The sequence below is a fragment of the Protopterus annectens genome, chromosome 5.part0, assembly GCF_019279795.1.
Source record: "Protopterus annectens isolate FY-2018-M chromosome 5.part0, PAN1.0, whole genome shotgun sequence".
NCBI lineage: Eukaryota > Metazoa > Chordata > Ceratodontiformes > Protopteridae > Protopterus > Protopterus annectens.
Genome location: NC_056735.1, coordinates 1,325,242,094 through 1,325,264,506, shown reverse-complemented (window position 1 = coordinate 1,325,264,506; position 22,413 = coordinate 1,325,242,094).

The window sequence follows — 22,413 nt, the reverse complement described above, 5'->3', positions numbered from 1 at the left end:
TATCTCATGACAGAGCATCCATTGACCAAGCTCACAGAGGGCTTGAAGCATTTTATGCAAGGGGGAATTTAGCTTTGTAATGTTTTCTACTTTTGAGCATGACATCCTCCAAGAGTAAAGAGTGTATGTAAAGATGTTGGCAGGGCACACAAAATATACCCCATACACAGCTACACCTGCAGCACCCCATGGCACCTTCTTTTTTATATTTTATTTGCTGTTTAAGTTATATCCATTACGTTAACATTTTCTGCAGTTTATGTCATGCCTTTGTCAGTGTCTCCGCACAGGTCACCATCCTTCCATTGACCCCAGCATCCTGCCACTAGCATACATCTGCATCCAGGGCTGCCTCACCCTTGTTTGTGACAGAATTGACATGGGAGCATATCCTGGCCTCTGGCATTCACTCACCATATGGTAGTGCTATTATTCTCTCTGGTAGTATTACCAGGAGGTTGGCAGAGAAGATGGAGAAGCTGGTGGTGTGGTGGCTTGATGCCCACACTGATCACTTACAGAGGATCCCAGTGTGACTTCAGTAGTTGCACTGCTGCATGGCACTGTAATCCCGTCGCATCAAGCAGTGCCCAGTGGATATCTTAGTCATGTTAGTGGCTGACCTCACCCTTGGTCCAGCCCACGCAGTGTGGTATCAAGAGGGAGATACCTACTCTTTCCACCATCCTGGTATTCCTTTCTTTGATATCACCTCCTTCCCCTGTATGTTGCCCATTCTGCCACTATCACTGATTGTCCTTCCTCTAACTATATGTCAATAATTCCATTGTCAAACCCACCTGTTTTGTGTCAGGCCATCATCTGTTGGTCTTTTCCTGAGTTATATGTTTGTTTTTCTGTCTTGGCTTCAATACCGCTACCCTCTGTCTCCTACCAATCTCTTACATCTTTCCCCACTTACATGTTCAAAAAAAGGAAGAAAAGAAAAAAAAGTGTGCCTCCCCTCTTAAAAGTACATCCTCATTCCCCTCTCCATTCCCACTCTCACATTTCCTCTGCCTTTGTGTATATTCCTCTGCTTGCTTTTCCCTCTTTTCTTACTTTTCTATACACTCATTTCTTACCCATTTAAAACAATAAAACCATACATAAACATTACTGGGAATTAGACATTCCCATAATGCCACAAGTTAATGCATGTTCACAAATTGAAGTGTGTGTATGCTGCTTGACTGCTACTGGTCTTGGCAACCTTCCTATCAGCAATTAAGAAAAAAACTCTCCACCTGTCATTTGAGTGTGTTTCTTAGTTGATTGCTGCTTGGGCTGTGTGATTCTTGCTTGTTAATAGATAATTATGCTTGGGCCATATTGCGTATATTGGCAGCTCTGCAGTAGCCTTTGCTCAATTGCACAATACATGTTTCAGAATCCTAGGAATAGAAAGTTTGAGCATTATAGAAAATGACAATGTTTATATCACATGTGATCACCCATTACCAACAGTTTAAAAATTAGATGCAAGAAAACCAAATATAGTAGTCCATAAAAAGAAGACAAAAATTGCATTGATCATTGAAATTGCTATACTCAGTGACTACAGCGTCTTATATACAGAGAGACACAGTCATAAAATACCAGGGTTTGCAGGCAGAAACAAGGGTAATGTGGAATAAGGATACTCAGACAGTTCCAATAGTAGCAAGAGCAACAAATGTACAGTCATATTTAGACATGTTACTGATACATGTAACTCTGTACAATTTGTAGGAATCATTACTGGGCACATTGCAGGTGTGCGAAGAGCACTTCTGTCTGACATCAAAGATTGAAACAATACTAATTTCATGAACTTCCGTCATACTTTGACTTAGAAATGGGATCCATTCTTGTCATGGTATTAGAAATCCAAAAGACTTGGATAAACTAAAAAAGGGTGGGAAGAATAGTAGCCACCAGGGAGAACTCACTAAATGCACTATACAGTAACAGCACTTAGCAGAAGGAGGGTACTATACACCTGGAATTCTCTTCATATTGTGCCTTAGAGGCACTTGTTAAAAAAAGCAACATGGGTCAGTGAAAAACATACCTGGGATACTCTATCTCATGCCATAAAGGTACTCAAATAGTTTCATACCTTCCACCCTCACAGTGAGGTGGTTAGTCCTCTGTGCCATGACTATATATCAGGGAAACACTGAAATATTAAATATGTCTTAAAAATGTGTAGTATGCATGGAGAAGAAAAGGGATTCAAACCCTGCTCAGTTTATACAGACAGCAAGGCTGTTAACCCATTATATTAACTAATCTGATTTTTTTTTCTTTACAGCAGGATAAGAAGTACAAAACCATAATGCCTACAATGATGAGACTCTAGGAGCAGGAGGGGAATCTTTACTGAAAACAGAGATGTATTCTAGATGACACCAACCAGGAAGAGTATTGAAACTGTGTGTGTGTGTGTGTGTGTGTGTGTGTGTGTGTGTGTGTGTGTGTGTGTGTGTGTGTGTGTGTGTGTGTGTGTGTGTGTGTGTGCATTTCACTGTGTGTATGTGTGTGGGGGGAATATATGAGAGGGGGTACTGCTATCACAGTGATGAAGGGGCTGCCAGTGTTAACTACTTGAGGAAAGTGATGATATGTACTCATGGTAGTTAATGATGATTCAAAGACAGGCAAATTAGCTGATAATGAAGCACATGCAGCTGATTTGTCTCTGAAATGTACTTCAGTGCATCATTTTTACTGCAGCCTTTAGTGCCAAGCACTGCAATTCTGTTTGAACCCCAAGAAAGAAAATTTAACATGTTATAAAAACACTGGTGCAACCTTCATCTTGGCAATACTGTTTGCTGAGGCAAAGTACAATATGTGTACTACATAAACCAAACCTTTGACATCCACAAAGTAACAACATTAAAAAAGTATGATAAGACACAAAAATATCACTACAGTGAAAAAATAACTAATGACAGCATGGAAAACATTTATTTACAAGATAAATAATGAAGGAACAATTCCCATCACTGAATTAATATAAAAAGAAACAAATATCTGTTTGTTGTAACTGTTTATTTTTACAGAATAGTTGAACTAATCTTCATTGTCCTTTTTTAGTCACAACCCAGGAAACTTGACAGAGAAAAATTCAGTTATAAAATGCATTTAAACACAAGTACATGCATATCATCATCTAAGTAAATATAGTTACAATGCAGTCCTTCATAACCAAACAAAATTCATGGTACACTGCACAAAGTTAGTTAAGTAGCTGTCAATCAGACAAAAAAGGAAGCAGCAATTAGATACTGAAGACAGGCCTGGGGATTTAATAGAACCAATGTAGGCATAGTGTAAAGCCTACACAGAAGTTGCTGTGGCCAAGTATGTGGAATCCCCACTGTAGCACGCCATGCATATTACTGAAGGTGCGTTACTGAGGGAGAGCTGTGTAACATGGTTATTGAATCAGTGTAGGGAATCTGTTACTGTGCCAGGAGATGAGTGACACACCCCCAGCACTGTCAAAGTTCTGGATATCAATGTATGCATATGTAATAAAATGTTTGGCAATGGACACATGCCAGGCTTCTAAAAATTGAAACTGGATACATTTAATTATGAATGCAAAGGTCAAGCTTAAGCATAGCTGAGTGGGTTTGTGTGGCATTCTGTGGTGCTCAGTGGTGCCTAAACGTAGTGGAGAGATATATGTAAAAGAATAGCAGCATTCCACATGGCCATGTAACCAAGTGGTTAGAGTGACATCCTTATGTGCAGCAAGTGCAGGGCTCCAATACAGAGACAGGTTATTTTGTAAATACACATTATGAGAATTATGTTAAATCCTGATTACATTTTGTATGATTACACAGACAGGTTATTAAATTTAATTTTGTAAATACACATTTATGAGACGTACTATTAAACTTTGACTGAATTGTGTATGAATACACAGACAGGTTATTAATCATTTATGTTGCAAATACACATTATGAGAATATGTTTAAACCCTTGATTGATTATTGTATGTACTGTATGCATAGACATGTTATTAAGCATTTAGGTGGCAAATACACAATTATGAGATGTATATTCCAATCTGGCTTTGCTGTGCTCAGCTAAGTTCCACTAAGCACAGCTAAGCCTTGCCAAGCACTGTTTAAACAAGCAATGTTTTAGCAGCACTTTGCTGGTTTGTGCATTGCTAAACGTCTTGGAGCAGTGCTAAGCAATGCCAGTTTAAGCATTGCTCAGCTAAGCTGGTTTGTGCACCACTAAGCATATCCTGAGCATTGCTAGTTTAACCACTGTGCAGCTGAGCTTAATGGGTTTGCATGGTGCTAAGTGATGTGCCACCTTTTTAAAAATAGCCCCTGGAGGTAAAGGGTGGGAAAACAGGCTTATTTAAGTGCAACAGGTGGGAATACAGCAGAACCAGTTGGAGTATGAACCTGGCAGGAGCTATGGCTGGTGCTGGAGAGGGTATACACCTCTGGTCACAACAATGGGGCATTCTGGACTCCAGGGTCATGGTTGGACTCCTTGTAAAATACCATAAAGTTTGACTGCTGCATCACCATTCCCATGATTAGAATACAAGTCAGAAGCCTGGGACCAGCTGGCATGTGATATCCCCAGTGCTACTGGTATCCCCCGCACAGGTGAGCAAGTCCATCATCATTTTGACAACCTGAAATGACGGAAGAGGGGACTTCTGGAAACCTGGGTCCTGGATGCTGGAAATGGGAATACCCCACAAATTTGTAAGTACTTTTTGCATTGTTTTAGCAATACCTAATCTGAATGTGTGATAGACAAATATGCATAATGGTGTGCTTCTCTCCCTGTGCCTGCAGTCGAGAGAGCTTGCCACCTAAAGGCCCATACAGGATGCCCAGCCAGGTTGTGCTGTGAGTGTGGTGAGTATAGATGCATCTTGCATTCTATAATCATATAAGCAAGAAGGAGTAGTGTATTAACTGTCATTAGGTATATACAGTTTTAATTGTACTGCAATGAATATGGTCATAGAGCTGGACTGCACTGAGTAATGCCAGGTATAGTTCAATAAAGATGAATGCATGAAACCTGAGAATGTTAAGAAAATAAAGTTTCTACTGCATTAATTGTGTAATTACAAATGTATTGCAAAACCTGCATTATATGAACTGTTCTGCAATAAAGACTGTAAAATATACCAATCATTGCATGAAGTCACTTGTAATAAAGCAGTGTTTTGCAGTATGTGTGTATTTTGGCCTGTTGTTCATGAAATCAAGTATTACATCTGCTGTGAACTAAATACACAAAGAATACCACTAAGTGGCTGAAGGTGAGCTAATAAAGAGTGTTCTGCTAAACTGTAGATTTAGAGCTGTGCTACAAGATATAATGCATTATGATATTTGTTCTGCACTAAGATCTGAAGCAATAATAGGAACACCCAAGGTATATTGTGTATATCAGGATTGTCTTTTGTTAACCAATGCATTTCAGCTATATGCATTGTTGTTCTGAGGTACACTGCTGCAGGCAAGTATAGTTTTTTAGGGTCATAGGTGCATACTAGGTCAATGGCCCTGGGGCCTTTACAATCTTAGCCATAGGATTACCCTGGCATTGTGTCACTCTACCTTAGTTCCAAGTGCCTCTGTCACGTAGAGCCACTGGAGTTATCCCTGGGATGAATTTTCTATTTCCCATCCACTTATCAAGATTTCTGTTGAAGAGGGTCAGTGAGGTGCTCTGCTTGACATGTATGAGAAGTCTGTCCCATAGCATGGGCAGTCTCTGAGTTATGAACCTGTCCCTCTAGTATGTTCTGTTGATTATGGTAATGAGGTTGAGGTCTCTAAAGTGTGTGGTGTGGAGGGATTGGGATTCCTTTAGATGTAGCATTTCTAACAGAGCTGGGTCAGACATGGCTTTGTAAGTCAAACAGAGATTGCTTCTAAGTAAGCAATATGAGACAGATAATAGTTGGAGTTTTTTGAGTCTGTCCATGTAGGGCAAGTGTTTAAGGCCTAGGATCCTCTTTGTGAGGTACTTTTGCAGCCTCTTTAGTTGTTGCATGTGTCTAGTGAGATACATGCCAAATGGGGCATTGTACTCAATGACTGGCCTAATGAGGGAAGAGTAGAGGGAGACAATGACCTCTTTCTTCCTGGATGCAAAACCCTTAGTAATGAGATGTGCCACATAGAAGGTCTTTCAGACCACAGTGGCAATGTGGTGATCAGAAGAGAGGTTGCTGTCAACCTGTGTTCCCAGATCTAATATAATATAATGCCTTCTGTGTTCAGTGGACTACCATCGATGTGGTAATTCATGGGAACCAGGTTTTTCCCAAGGGGTTGATGACAAATTTTTTGGCATTGAGCTTAAGGTCATAGTTCTGACACCAGTCGTTGGTCTCAGTGATGCCATTCTGTAGGATGTCAACATCACTTGGGGAGTTAATAATAGCTCCCAACTTGAAATTGTCTGCGAACTTTGTCAGCCAGAGTCCCTTCATGTTGGCCTGGACTTCAGAGAAGTAGATACCAAATAGGAGAGGACCCAGGACCAAATCCTGTGGGACTCCACTCATGACTAATCAGCAGTCTGACTTGGAGTCAGCTACTTTCACACTGTGGGTTCTATCTGTGAGCCAGTTTGCAACCCACCTAGTGATATAGGGGTTGATGCCTAGCTTAGTGAGTTTTCTATAATTCCTGAGTGGGGAATGGTATCAAAGGCCTTGGCCAGATCAAGGTAGGGTGTATGAACCACCTTGCCTTCATCCACAGCTCTGATGACTGATTCAAAGAAGTTGACTAAGTTGAGCAGGAATGATCTACCTTTCACAAAACCATACTGTGTGGGATCCAGAGTTTGGAGATTCACTATATCCTTGTTTATTAGGTCCATGATGATGCATTCCATAGCTATGCATATCAGACTTGTCAGGCTAGTAGGGCGATAGTTCCCAGGGTCTGTAGTCATTCCTCCTTTGTGAATAGGGATGACTGTAGCAGTGCACCATTCGGTAGGGACAAAGCCTGAGGTGAGGCTGTGATTGAACAGGGAACACAGGTGAGTTGCCAATTCACTCTGTAGTTCATGTAGAACACAGCCAGGGATATTTTCAGGTCCAATAGAAGCTGCATTCTTGGCCTTGGACAGTGCTGTTTTAACCTGTGCCACAGTAATACTGGGTACCTGGCAATCTACTGGTATTATGATTGGTCCTTTGGGAGGGAGAGATGGGTAAAGTTGGCACTGAATCTGTCTGCCTGTATATTGGCACTATCTGTTAGCTGTAGACTGCAAGTATACCATCTGCAACTGTATATGGGTCAGATAGCCAACCCAGCACTCCAATATGGTTTATAAACATCACAGATATTTCCACCCACTAGTGTTATATTGTGTACACCTGCATTCTATGTACTAATGTACAGTTCACCTGCTACCTCTGTCATGCATGAATCTCATGCATGTGTGTTCAACTTCTAGTGCAGTCTTGTACAACAATCTGCCTCTATTACCAGGTCATATTTTGTTAACAGGTGAGCACTAGGCAAATATCAGTCAATCAATATGCAGCAGTGGCTCAGTAGCTCAGTTTGATAAATGCTATGTCTGATGTACATGTTGTCACACACAGACCAGGGTTTGAGTCCAGTAACAAGTACTATTAAATATTATTGAATCACTTATGTATTAACAGATATTCTCCCCATAGGAATTACTGGTAAATAAATTGCTGCACTAGCCCTTAGAATGTATTACTAATTTGTATGTTCAGATGTAACAGAGTGTTAACAGCATTCCTCAGCAATGTGATAAGACCTTGGAAAATAAAGGCAACAAGTATAATACTAATAAAAGTTAATACAATAAATAAAATGTGTAATCTTAGTATGGCTGTATGCCTGGTGTGTCTATCAATATCTACTGATAGTCTACTCCATGCCTGCCAAGGATGGCATAATAGTTGTAAACACTCTGTATTGTGCACAATACATGTCTTTTAAGTGTCACACTGTCATGGACTGTGATCACTGTTGCCTAATCCTTCTGTCACAGATCTATCATGGACATGATTTATGTCAATAGCACAGTCACACTACATCAGTCCACAGTATTCATATCTGTCTCCCTAACATGTAATAGTCCTCTGTAGTTGTGTACCTGCAGGTGTTTCAGCTTGGCCTATACTGCCCCATCTAGATAGCTTGAGAGGTATGTACATGCTATAGAAGCTATAGGGCACATGTATATATAAAGAAAGGGAAGACCTATAGAGTATAAAAGAGTATTGTTGCAAAAATATAGCCTATACTGGTATTAATGAACTGTATTTTCCCCACCCCTTATTTGCATCATAACTTATTATTGTTATAGATGACTTATGGTTTACTATTAACATATGTTCTTCTCAAAACATTATGTTGGGCCTTGTGTTTTATTATTATGTATTACAATGGTTGCTTGCTAACATACCTTGTTGAATTACCTATGTTGTTGGCCTTATGCTGTAACTGTTACTGGCATGCTGCTACTATACTGACTGTTATCATACCTATTGTTGTGTTCCATATACCATGCAATGTCATGTTACTGGGTTTTTGCAATGTTCTAGCATGCTGTTATAACTAACTAAGTGTTAGGTTCATTGCTAAACTATACTGGGTAGGCCAGTTCCTGGTGATCTGCCTACCCTACCTCACCTGGCTGTAGCAATGGGTCCCAGCATGTCTAGGACCCAAGCCAGTGGTACCCCTTCTGCTGGCCCTGCACCACCTATGGGTGGGACCACCTCAGGGGACAGAGCCCATTTCCTTCCTGGGAGCAGTGATGGAGGGGGGTTGTCACCCAGGAAGAGCTACCAGTGATGATGTACAGGATCGTGCATCATGGCTATGCAAATCACCTGCACTGGAATAGGGGCAGACTGGCCAAATTCAAGGAGCAAGGTGGCCCCGGCAACAAGCCTCCAGCACAGCCACCTTTGAGGCAGTGAAGGAGCAGTGTCAACTGCCCATGGGTGGGGAGCTCAGTCTCAGTGTTGCAGTCTGGGGCCACATGACTCTCTGATTCCACAACACCCTCTCCGTCCATGGTATTTACCCCCTCATGTATCACACACCACCCCTGTATGCTGTCTTATTTGTCTTGTCTGTTTGCAAATGCAACCTCTCCTACCCAATTTACCTCCCCACACGTACCTATAAAAAAAAGGGGAACCTGTCCCACAAAAAATATCTCCTCATACACAGCTCTCTATTTTTCACCCATGTCCACTGGACACAATCAATTATTAAATGAATTAATCAACACAGTTATGTTGATCTCAGCCCTTTCTCTGTGGTGTGAGGCTCTAAATTCCAAATTCTCTACAACCTGTACAGCTATTGCTGTACAAGAAATAGAGAGCTATGGTCCTTTCCTACTCCCTTCCTGCACATTGCTACCTTCCTTCCGATATGTTTCCCCTTGCTTGCCCCCATTTCACCACTTTCCTATCACCCCTTTTATTCTTTTCTTTTTATAATTAGCATGGGTTTAAGCAGAGCTAAGTGGTGTTGTGTGCCATGCAAACCCACTTAAAACTGCTTAAATGTGCATTAATCACCTTCTGTGTTTCTGACCCTGTTAGACACATCTGCAAAATAATCACCCCCTACCAAGTCTCAAACCCAGGCCCCTGTCAACTACAGCATAGTGCATTAGTCCTCTAGGTCACTCAGCTCAGAAGTAAAATATGCGTTTCCATAAACATATCCTGATTGCCAATGGCACACTGCATGTACATATAATGGAAACATTGACAGTGTACTTGGGACTATGATGCAGACACCAAACCAGTACACAGCCAAATAAATAATGATGAATGTATGTGAGGCCTGGGATAGCAGATATAGCTGTTAACTGCACAGATTGTTGCACAATGTCCAGAGTTGTACCTCCTACTTTTGGCATAGTTTTCACAAAACATTTTTTGTGCACTAAAGTACTGACAAGTCAGTGCAGATTGAAGTTAGAAAATCATGACAGACAGTTCAGGGTCACACGTCATACCCATCCAAACACACATGCTAATGCAAATCCTGTGTAACAAACTGTATGCATGCACATATATCTTGCAAATACACCTCCTGTAATACTGACACAGTATTTCAGTCTGTTAAATTCCTAGCATGCTGTACATTTTGCCATCCACAGTCCTGGGTTCGAATCCAATGTGTGCTGCACTTCAATTACATGCTTGTGAGTACAGCAAATAATGACTGAGTCCTGCAGTTTTAACGAAAACAGGTTGCTGCTACTACATTCACTGCTACCCATGTTAGCACATAAAAGGCCTGTAGGTAGGGACACAATGCACAAATATGCATAGGCTACCTATATGTCTCCTTCCACTGTCCGAGTGGCACTATTACATAACATATGTACCTTAAGCACATGCTTCACCTGGACTGTTATGGGTACCCTGGATCTGCTGTAATGACACAGCTGAGACTGCACCCTCACTAACACATACAGCTTGCTGTCCTCCAATGTGTACACACTCTCCACTATGAATCCTGGGCAAAATGAAGCAGCTGCAGCTTGCAACATATGCAGCAGTATGTTCAGCTACCTGATACAGACCTACCATACCTCATAACCCCCTAGAACAAGGGATCAACACAACACCCATACATAAAGGGGTGGGGGCCAAAGGTTAAACAACAGGAACATGTGCCACAGTCTTTCCCTACAAACATGCACAGCTGATAGAACAGCAGCTACTGTAGCAGGATGCATATTCTGATGTGTATGACATATGACACTCACATGTGTCTTCCCACTTACTGACCTCAACCTACACTTTTTAACACTGAACTGCCACATAATCAGAAAGTCATTTGATAATGCCCAAAATAGTTCACAAACCTGTGGCCATACCACATAAATCCCAACAGTGGACAGTATTTGTACCTACCCTCTGCAATGCTGTAGTCTTCACACCTCAGCAATGTCCATCACAAAGACTAGGAAACTACACAAAAGTCTTAAATATTGCACTGTTGTGCCATGTCATTAGCTAATGAAAGTGCAACCCAGCTGTTCTGGGTGCAATTAGCAAGTCTGAGTCATGGACTGGTGCAAAGACAATCACCTATTATTGAGCATTACCTAGAAAAGGCAAGCAGCTGCCTATGATAAACAGGTCTGTAATTTGCTTTACCAAGACAGATTTTGGAAGCATTATTCTCTAGGATTTTTAACACAAAAAGTTTACAGCAGTCTACCAGGTATGTAATACAAGTCCCCATATGAGACGCAGATGGGAGGATGCAGTTATGGGGAATAGGGATTACAACAGCAGGCCTCTAGTACATCTCTGGGAATGACATGGTGCTGATAGTCTGCTGTCCAACAGCTACAGGAATGCCTTTCAACTCTGCCTGCTGTGACTTAGATCACAGCTGTGGTCCTCTCACTCCCTCCTACAATAGTTGGCTCCTGTACAAATACTACTGGATTGTGTGTTAGACATAATGACAGTAAGTAATGGTGGACACACCTGGCATATCACATGATGTACTGACATTCAGTTCCTCTCAGTCTGTGAATATCACAACGGATTAGTTCAGACATTGTACCAGTGTCCCTGACTGTCCCTGATATACTCTGGCTAGGATACTGTTTTGTCAATATTTATATCTCATCGCCTGACATCTATGGCTACCATACCTGGCAACCTCATACAGTAAGACTGCAGGTCATAGCCATTAGTAGTGGAAGAACACATTGCCCAACCTCAGCAACGGTGGGTACATATTGATCCTATAAAGTAAGGGTATGAATACAGTAGCAGATATTACTGTAGCATAACTGTTTCTGAGGGTTCTGGCATGTGACATTCTAAGAACAACCATCAATTATTGTCCAACTGTTTTCCAGACAACACATGTTTCTGGCAAAGGGACCACATATATCAGGCACAAGTACACATTCTACAAACATCTGTGTACTGGAGAAGTAGGATATCCACAGGGAAGATACACTACAGCATGTTTGCATTGTTGTCTGCCATTGTGGCACACAGATATTGCTGGACTTTCCCCATATACTCATAATAACACACACTCTATTTGGCAAACAGTGGCTGTCTGACCTGGTACTGGGATGTTGCCTATAGAGGACACACTACAGTAAACGGCACTGATTGGAGTGGAGACATACAGCACACTTTGTCACACTATACAGGGACATGACTGGTATTGCCATGCTGTTGCTGATAGCCACATACATATGGTATTGATAGATGGTGGGGTATGATGTGGGAGGAAGCAGTGGATAGTGGAGGCCAACTTGGATGTGCAGGGTCTGTACATAGTGGAGAGCAGTGTATGTGGTCCTGTGATGTGTTCCCCTATTCTTCCCTTTCATAAAGAATGTATAGATGGAGGCACCCACCATTTTCAGCTGCAGAAAATGATGTTATCCTGTAATGACACAGACTGCATCACGACATTCTGCTGTCCAGGACTTACCAGAATTGTGAGCAACGTGCAGCACTGTGGGCTGACCTCATCACAGCAGTCAGCCACGTAAGGCTACAGGACAGAAGCTATGAGCAGGTCCATCACCATGACAGACATGGTAAATGTTGCATGGCAAAGGGCCATTGCTGTGGTCAGGGACAATGCTACCATGGATGGAGGGCCTGCAGTAGTAGAACCACTCTCAGCCACAGAGGAATTCCTGGTGAACCTGGGATCAATCACCAGCTCCCAAGTATCCATCACCCCATACATCATGGAGGTGGGTGCCACAGCATCCACAGCAGAGGAACATCCAGGTAGGCCTCCTGTATTCATCACTGTAATATTGTATCAGTCATTGTGGCAGCGTCTGCATACCAGTACATGGATGTCAGGTCAATCTGCATGGGAGGATTGTTTGTAATGCACAGTTGTGCACACATACTCAGAATGTCAGCAATATAAGCAGTATCAGAGTACCTACTGTACTTGTTGATATATGCACATATTATCCAGTAACAATGTCACATTTGGTATTGCTGACAATACATCTCCCTCAAATTTCCATAGGTATGTCAGGAGTGGCTGGAGTCCAATGTCCTGTACCCAGTGAGTGTGATACTGTTTTTGTATGGATCATATATATCCTAAGAATGTTAAGGTCTGCCATTTTGCTGTATACACAACTGATATGCTTGGCCAGAGTACACTACTTGTATGTTCATTTTCATAGGAGTTAACTCAACTGCATTGAATCAGTAATCACAGTAGTGTATGTGCAGGAGCTGTAACATATTTTCACTTATTTTTGTGAAGGTCTATGCAGTCTTTTATACAGGGGGCAATAGTATGCTCAAGACGGGTGTACTGTGTTTTAGGTGTAGGTGTATCATATACACTGGCATATTGCTTATCTCACAGGTGTATAGTAGTGGCAACATTAACTGGACATAGCTGCAGTGCATGTCATTTAATTGACCTGTCTTATCTGTATATGTTGCAGTCTGCTTGTGTGTTGTGCATGAGATCAGAAATGAGATGTGGTATGTGTAATGCAGTTGTGGCACCTCATATGTGTGTGTGTGTGTGTGTGTGTGTGTGTGTGTGTGTGTGTGTGTGTGTGTGTGTATCACCATAAATAATAGTGCAGGTAGTAATGTACTTATTTTGTCTTCCTCCTCACAGGTGACTGTGGGGGTTGGAGTCTGTCCCCCTCACAACCTGATGTCAGTGTCTCATTGGACTATGATGATGATATTGGCCATAGTGAGGCACAGATGGGGTTGTTAGGGGCTGAATCTGTCCCATGGGTTGATATCCCAGTTCCTCCCCTTTTGTCCCCACACATAGTCAGTATGCCCACACATACCCAGTCCCCTTTAGCCACAGATATCGGACAGTCAGAATGTGGTGGCATCAAACAGGATAGTGTGGCAACAATGGCATCAGTGAATGTAGGCACTAGCCATAGCCAGAGAGCTGGAGAGGACCCACACAGGCAGATTGACAAAGTTGCTCGAAGGAGGACTGCTGCCCATCCACCACCTGCCACAGGTGTCACTTCATGAGTCAACCGATGCATGATTTGGTCCATCATGGAGCCACAGACATGTTCTGAATGCAACACCAGACAGATGCTCAGGATCATGGATGCATCACGGTCTGACATCTTTAACTCCCTCCACCACATTGGTGATGCCATGCATAGTTTCACTGATGTAGTGGACAGACAGTGGGGTGAGACACTGTCAGTCCTTGACCGCACCTTGTCTGTGCTAGAACATGTGTGGGAGTAGGGTGTCAGATACATGGCTGTAGGTCAGCAACAACATCTGCTGAGAGTCTAAGTGGCCATGCACATTCACACTCCCATAGAGGCAGTACCTTCAACACTATAGAAGGGAGGATGCTGTCCATACCATGATGTGGCAGGCCATGGGCATGTGGTCCTGGGTGGTCTTGTAAGAAACATGGGCCCAGCAGACACCAGTCATCATCAGCGACTAGTACCACATATGACCCTGGGCATGGTGGTGCCAGTGCCAGTCCTGGCAGAACCAGTTCCTGTGTTCTTGGCCAGAGACAGTGAACTGTCCATTCTGCCATGTACGGTCCACAGCTGTTCAACATACCCAAGGGTAGGGCTAGTACATGGCTTGACTGTGTATGCGCGTACACTCATACATCACTGTCACATGCAGATCACCAACAGACACACACAGCACCTCTCCATGGCCCAGCTGAGCAGCACACCTTCCTGACTCCCAAACATGATGTCAACCGTTTGGCAAAGCCTAGGCCTCTGGCACCGCCACACCATACCCTGTGCATGTGATGATACCTGTGCTACATCCCTGCCATCCATAACATCGATACATGGACATGCAAATATGTGTCTGATGCACAGGATGACTATAGTACATTATGTGACATGTTGTAGTGTGGTTGTGTTATGCCATAACAAGTGCTGTATGCTGAGGTGTGCCATGAGTACACATCAAAGTGTTTGTATCTTTGTTGCATGATGTTAGATTGGTGGTAGTGTTGCAGACTGACATGTACCTCTCAGAAATTTGTATGTTTCTGTTGCAGGGGTCTGAGTGGCTATACTGTTGAGATTTCATGGCAGTACAGCAGCTCAGGATGGCATGGTTGCAAAGCAGAAATAGGACATCCACAAGGTATGGCTGTATATGTGCATGGATACATAGGTGTGTATGTGTAGAACAGTGTGTCAGGGGCAATGGGGGCAGACAGCATAAACCTGTATGCATAAACTATGACAATGCATCATACCCTTGATACGGGTCACCTGGGTGTTCCGTACCTACAAATATAGGTGGTGGAAGTTAGCATTTATGACTAGGTAGACGTGGGCTATTTAGGATCAGCAGCACTCACAGTGCCTAACAATGTATAACCATTACATACACATAGGCAAGACAGACACACTGCTGCAAGGAGATAAACACACACACACACACACACACACACACACACACACACACACACACACACACACACACACACACACACACACACACACACACACACACACACTTACCCTTTTTGAAATTAGGACCCCTGCCTATCTAGTAGTATATAATATAGTACTATGTACTTATCAAATGTGCCACATAGCTTATGTGTTCTTAGAGTGTCTACCAGCACTGTTAAGGTGGATGGCATCAGCAGGCCCTGTATAGGATACCACTGGAGTGGTTGACAGGGCCTGAAAATGTATAACAATTGTGCACAGATAGGCAAGACAGACACACTGCTGCAAGGGGGTATATTTGCACACATACACACACACACACACACACACACACACACACACACACACACACACACACACACCGATTCAGAGAGTTGCCCTTTTTGAGATTAGAACTCCTACCTATCTAGTAGTATATACTATAGTACTACATACTTATCGCGTGCGCCATGGAGCTTATGTGTGCTAAGAGTGTGTGCCAGTGCTGCTAAGGTGGATGACATCAGCAGCTGTTGACAGGGAGGCCACTGTTGTGGATGATGCTAGTCACAGGGCCATAAAATGATTGGCCATTGCACAGACATAGGCCTGATAGGCATGTCTGTACCACTGTATGGGAAATATGTACATATACACACACAAGGTATTTGAGATTAGAACCCTGCCCTACCTAATATTACACACTACAGCTCACAGTACTAGCTGCCCATGCAACAGGTTACATTTGGTGTACATCACTCTACACCTTTATGTGCCTATATATATATATATATATATATATATATATATCATCATTATCTTCTTTTGGCTGTTCCCGTTAGGGGTCGCCACAGCGGATTATCTGTTTCCATTTCTTCCTGTCCTCTGCATCTTGCTCTTTCACACCAACCGCCTGCATGTCCTCTCTCACCATATCCATAAACCTTATCTTAGGCCTTCCTCTTTTCCTCTTACCTGGCAGCTCCATCCTTAGCATCCTTTTCCCAATATACCCAGCATCCCTTCTCAGCACATGTCCAAACCAACGCAGTCTCGCCTCTCTTGCTTTGTCTCCAAACTGTCCAATCTGAGCTGACCCTCTAATATACTGATTCCTAATCCTGTCCATCCTAGTCATACCCTGTGCAAAACTTAACATCTTTAACTCTGGCACATCCAGCTCTGACTCCTGCCTTTTTGTCAATGCCACTGTCTCCAACCCATATAACATAGCTGGTCTCACTACCCTCTTGTAGACTTTCCCTTTCACTCTTACTGGTACCCATCTGTCACAAATCACTCCTGACACTCTTCTCCACAAATTCCACCCTGCCTGTACTCTCGTCTTCACCTCTCTTCTACACTCACCATTACTCTGAACTGTTGATCCCAAGTACTTAAACTCATCCACCTTTTCCAACTCTACTTCCTGCATCCCCACAATTCCTCTACCCTCCCTCTCATTTACACACATATATTCTGTTTTAGCCCTGCTGACCTTCATTCCTCTCCTCTCTAAAGTATATCACCACCTCTCCAGGGTCCCCTCAACCTGGTCTCTACTCTCACTACAGACCACAATGTCATTTGCAAATATCATAGCCCATGGGGGATCCTGTATGATCTCATCTGTCAATCTGTCCATCACCACTGCAAATAAGAAAGAGCTCAGAGCTGATCCTTGATGTAATCCCACCTCCACCTTAAATGTATCTGTAACTCCCACCGCAGTCCTCACCATTGTCACTCTACCCTCATACATATCCTGTGCCACTCTTACATACTTCCCTGCCACTCCCGACTTCTTCATACAATACCACAACTCCTTTCTAGGCACCCTGTCATATGCTTTCTCTAAGTCCACAAAGACATAATGCAACTCCTTCTGACCTTTTATATATTTCTCCAACAACAATCTCAGAGCAAACATTACATCTGTAGTACTCTTTCCTGGCATGAAACCATACTGCTGATCACTAATCATCACCTCCCTTCTTAACCTAGCTTCCACTACTCTTTCCCATAACTTCAAGCTGTGACTGATCAGTTTTATCCCTCTGTAGTTACTGCAGCTCTGCACATCACCCTTATTCTTAAAGATAGGTACCAAAACACTTTTTCTCCACTCTTTAGGCATCCTCTGACTTTCCAAAATGTCATTAAACAATCTGGTTAAAAATTCCACTGCCATTTCTCCTAAGCACCTCCATGCTTCCACTGGTATGTCATCTGGGCCAACAGCCTTTCCATTTTTCATCCTCTTCATATCTGTCCTTACTTCCTCCTTGCTAATCTGTTTCACTTCCTGATTCACTATCCCCATATCATCCAACTTTCTCTCTCTCTCATTCTCTTCATGCATCAGCCCCTCAAAGTACTCTTTCCATCTACTCAACACAGTCTCCTCACTTGTGAGTATGTTTCCCTCACTATCCTTTATCACCCTTAATATGTATGTGTGTGTGTGTGTGTGTGTGTGTGTGTGTGTGTGTGTGTGTGTGTGTGTGTGTGTGTGTGTGTGTGTGCTTCATACTGATAGATAAGGGTAATCATGTCTAAGGGGAAAGGGAGAGACAGATACATATAAATACCTGTCTGTATGCAGCAGGTCCACACATATGCTATCATAGTCTAGTACCCCATACATTTGTTGTACAGAAGAGTGACTTACCTTATGAATGCAGCAGTTGAGATAACAGTATTTTAGGATTGACTCTGTCTAATGCACGCAGTACTCAGCCATCATTTTACTGTGTATGTGAGTTGGAGTGAGGTGTCAATCCCTAGGACCTTAGGTTGTCAGTGCATGTGCTATGCATTGTCTCTTGTCTGGGCATGCTTATGTCTGCCTACAGGGACAGTCTCAGAGGATTCCTCCTCTGAGTCCCCCTGTGGGTGTGGCTGTGAGGACCTTGGCACTGGTGGGGTCTGTGTGTCCCTTCCCTGTAATGATCCTTCCACAGCTTTTTCCACAGGATCGTATTGTGTAGCATGGTGCATTTGTGAACATCTGTGCACACTGGCTGGAGAGTACTGCAGGGCTCCACCAGATATATCGAGGCAGTGGAACCATTACTTGAGCAGCCCAAACACACATTTGATGATGTTCCTAGTTTGTGTGTGTACCTCGTTATGGTGTTCTTCTGAAGGTGTGTGTGCATTTCTGATAGGTACCATCATCTATGGTTCCAGTGCATAGCCAGCATCCCCCAGTAGAAGGCCATATGGGATGTTTCCCCTGGCAAACATCCGGTACACCTGTGATGTGTGCCAGATATGGGAGTCATGATAACTGCCAGGGCTGTCGGCACACACACATTCATAATGCCCTGGCAATTGCACATGACCTGGCAGTTGATGGAGTGATACCCCTTGTGGTTGACATAGACTCTACCATCCTCACCGGGTGGTGATTTGATGTGTACATGAGTGCAGTCTATGGCTCCCAGTACCTCAGGTGTGATACATGGTGGAAGAGACCCGTACCCTCGATGCAGATGCCTGTGAGACCCCCATTATGTCCCCAGTTGTTTTTTTGAAAAGTATCTGTAGCTAGTATCCTAAGGGCTACACATACTTTTGTTTCCACTGGGATGGGTTCCCCTCTGTTGACTCTGGGTCTGAGTTGAGGGCGGCAAAGCTTGGTGAGTTCTTGTAGTATGTTTCTGTCCACCCTGTAGCACTCTACAATCTCCAGCTCATGTAGCTCCTGGAAGGTTACCCTGGGCCTGAACAGTGTTCTCCTTCTCAGTCTAGGCTTATTGTCAGCAGCAGCATCAGCACTGCCCTCAGCCTCTAACACATACAGATGTAGTAGTGCAGCAGCAGCCCCTAGCATTCTGTCAGTTAAAATTCCCAACTCTGTACTCCAGTGGTGCAGAGTATGGGTGAAAAATCAGATTGTAGGGTGTATGCATACTTTATATTCATGTGCTGCAGATGCAGCCTGTGTGATTGGCTAACTATGATGCATTCCACCTGCCAGATATATCATTGAGGGGTTTGATTGGCCCAGTGTCAGTGGTCTGGGCTTTTGAGTAATTTAGACATGATTGGGATTTCCCAGGCTATTTCCTTTTTTTTTTTTAAATGCCTTCCCTGCTAAGGACTGCAGCACAGTGTGCAAACCCGCAGTGCTGCTGTAACACTGCTCAGCAGTCTGGACACATCCCCATGCATGGGCACTCTCAGCAGAGCTTAAACCAGATAAAACATGTTCCCTGCAGCTAAACAAAGCTTATCAGCACTGGACACACCCTCTTGCTTAGCTAAGAAGCGCACCATGCAAACGGGCACTGCAGAGCTCCATTCTGCTTAAATATATAGTGATACACCACCTTTTCATGTCAGCAAGCTGTTCTACAGATGCTAACATGGTTCTGGGTCTACACGGGTTTTATCTGCAGACACAGTGCCCCATTTTTGCTATTCAGTAACCCCAGCTCATTTGCATACATTTCATTGTGCATAACCTGGATACTTCACTATTCCAGGGCCTGCCTCCTTAGCAACGACAGATATCTGCCATTGTACATACTGCACCCATGGCCCTATAATGCATTATTCTCACTTATGTCATTTTTTTTACTTTTTAAGATTTCTAATTTTTTTTTTTTGCATAACAGCATGTTTGCGTGCCACTGTGCGCTGATCAAACCTAATATGGATACTAAAAAAAACCCATTATTTTATATTACTTTGCATTAGTTTTTGGACACATAGGGCATAATTTTCCATATATCTGTGCCTAGTAATATGTTTCTAATCTTCTAATTGGGCTGTTACAGCCCCAGTTAAATTTTTACATTTCTGTACATGGAATTTTCTGTGTACACTTCTAACACCAACATGGATTATGCACAAATACCTATCTGCTTTCTGGATCTCAAAACAACCTCATTTCCATGGAGTCCACCTGCTTATGAGGTGATTTGCATGTCATAGACACATCCATATTTACACACTCATACATGCCCCTCTACTCTGTTTACTGATGGCACGGCTGCTTAATTTTGTGTTAGCTCCATGCCACTCTGCCTACATGGAAAATCACTCCATGTAGACTTTATTGAATTCCCCCCAGAAAGGCTTTTTTATGAATTTCAGCAAGCACTTTTGTTTTGTTCTGTCAAAAATTTAATCTGATGACATTTGCTTTATTTCATTGGTGCCATGCACTTATATGAGTCTTAGAATTATTGTTATATTGTTATTATGATATATGAGTCAAACTGGGACTTTCTCATATTATGATAGGTCAATCAAAAGTTGAATATACAGATTAACAGGGCAAAAAGCATTAATTCAAACTATGAAGCTGTGCAAAAAAGTTATACATGTTTAGTAAAATGAGGGAAGTACATTAACTTGAGAAGCAACTTCAAAAATGTGTTGGATATTAAAGAGGAGGCTTGAACCACTGCAAGAACCTTTCTCCATTTAAGCTAACTTGCCATTGACATATTATATTATATTATATTATAACTAAGAGTGCCTAACTTAAGTTCTGGTCCTGGCTCCTCATTTATCCATTCTTGTCTTTATGCTCTTCCTCCACTCTTACTTCACATTGGTATATTCACTTATGTAAATTGCTACTCCACTCCAAGTTGCTGTTGTCTGTCATTCTTATACCCAGGCACCTCCATTTCTTACATCTCATTGTAAGAGGTCCATGTTCTGTTATACCTGCAAAGATCTTCCCTCTCATCTGTTGCTGCTTGTGGTTCCCCCATCTTCCTACCCACAGTCCATGCAATGCTCTGTAAGATTACCCAGGCATGTTATAAGTCACCATTGCTTGTTCCTTTGCTATGTGCATCTTGTTTTATCTTCTGCATACAGCATAAAGATTACCCACCTGTTTAACTTGTGACACACTTCCTTTCCCCTTCCAGGTACAATTATTGCAATATGCCTTTCTAAACCAGCACCTAGCAGTATATCCCTTCACAACTAAGATGGAGCCTGTTCCTTGCAAAGCTGCAGTCTCTCTAACAGACTCCCCCATGCATCTACTCTATACTCTGCACTGCTGCAGCCAGTCACTAGATGCCATAACCCTCTCTTTACTAGGAGTGCTGCCTACTGGAACACATAGTACCTCTAAGAATGTTACATTCAGTCCAGCTGTCTGACATCCTTCTGTGTCTTTCCTGGCCCTGCTTACTGCCATCTCAGCTGTCTCCTTTGACAAAAATCATTGCTGCCAACGTGCACCATAATATACTTCAATAGTCTCCGATAATGATCACTTCACTTACATCCTCCCATAGTTTGGTCCTACCCTTTTCTTTTGGTCCTACCCTTTTCTAAAAATCCAATTTCCAGTTATCTTATACTTGTTACTGTATTTATTACTCCTAGCACAGTTGGGTTGGTCTTTGAGTTCCATTTCCTAGTAATTGTTTTTGGCAACCACCAGAATTAAACCCAGCAAGATCTTACTATGTCTGGCCAATTCCAATTCTCTATTAAAGCTCAAAAAATAATTTCCTTAGTTATACCAATTTACTCACCAAGTTTCCCTGATTCAGTGGTCTGCAGGGAATTTTTAAAGTCTGCCATCTCATTACACTTTCAGAAAATATGTTCCCAATTACCTCTTTCTTCTCTATCACACTTAATCCCCAAGACTGGCTTCACAGAAGTCTGGTATCTGCATTATTTCTTGCCTAGTCTCATAATCACATTTGTGACTGGGATCCCAATCTCCAAAATATACACTGTTCTCAGATTTACTCTCACCTCCTATGTGTAACCTTAACACCACTCTTTCTGAAACTCTCACTCTTCGCTGTTTGTGCCCAATGTGTCTCTCAATATGGCATGTCTATTAACTTTGCAAGCCCTCCTGCACTCTGCCTGTAAGACTTCTCTATTGTTTTATCCCATTTTGGCCTCTGCCTATTCCATTTGACTGAGCTTCACTTTCTGCTTAACAAC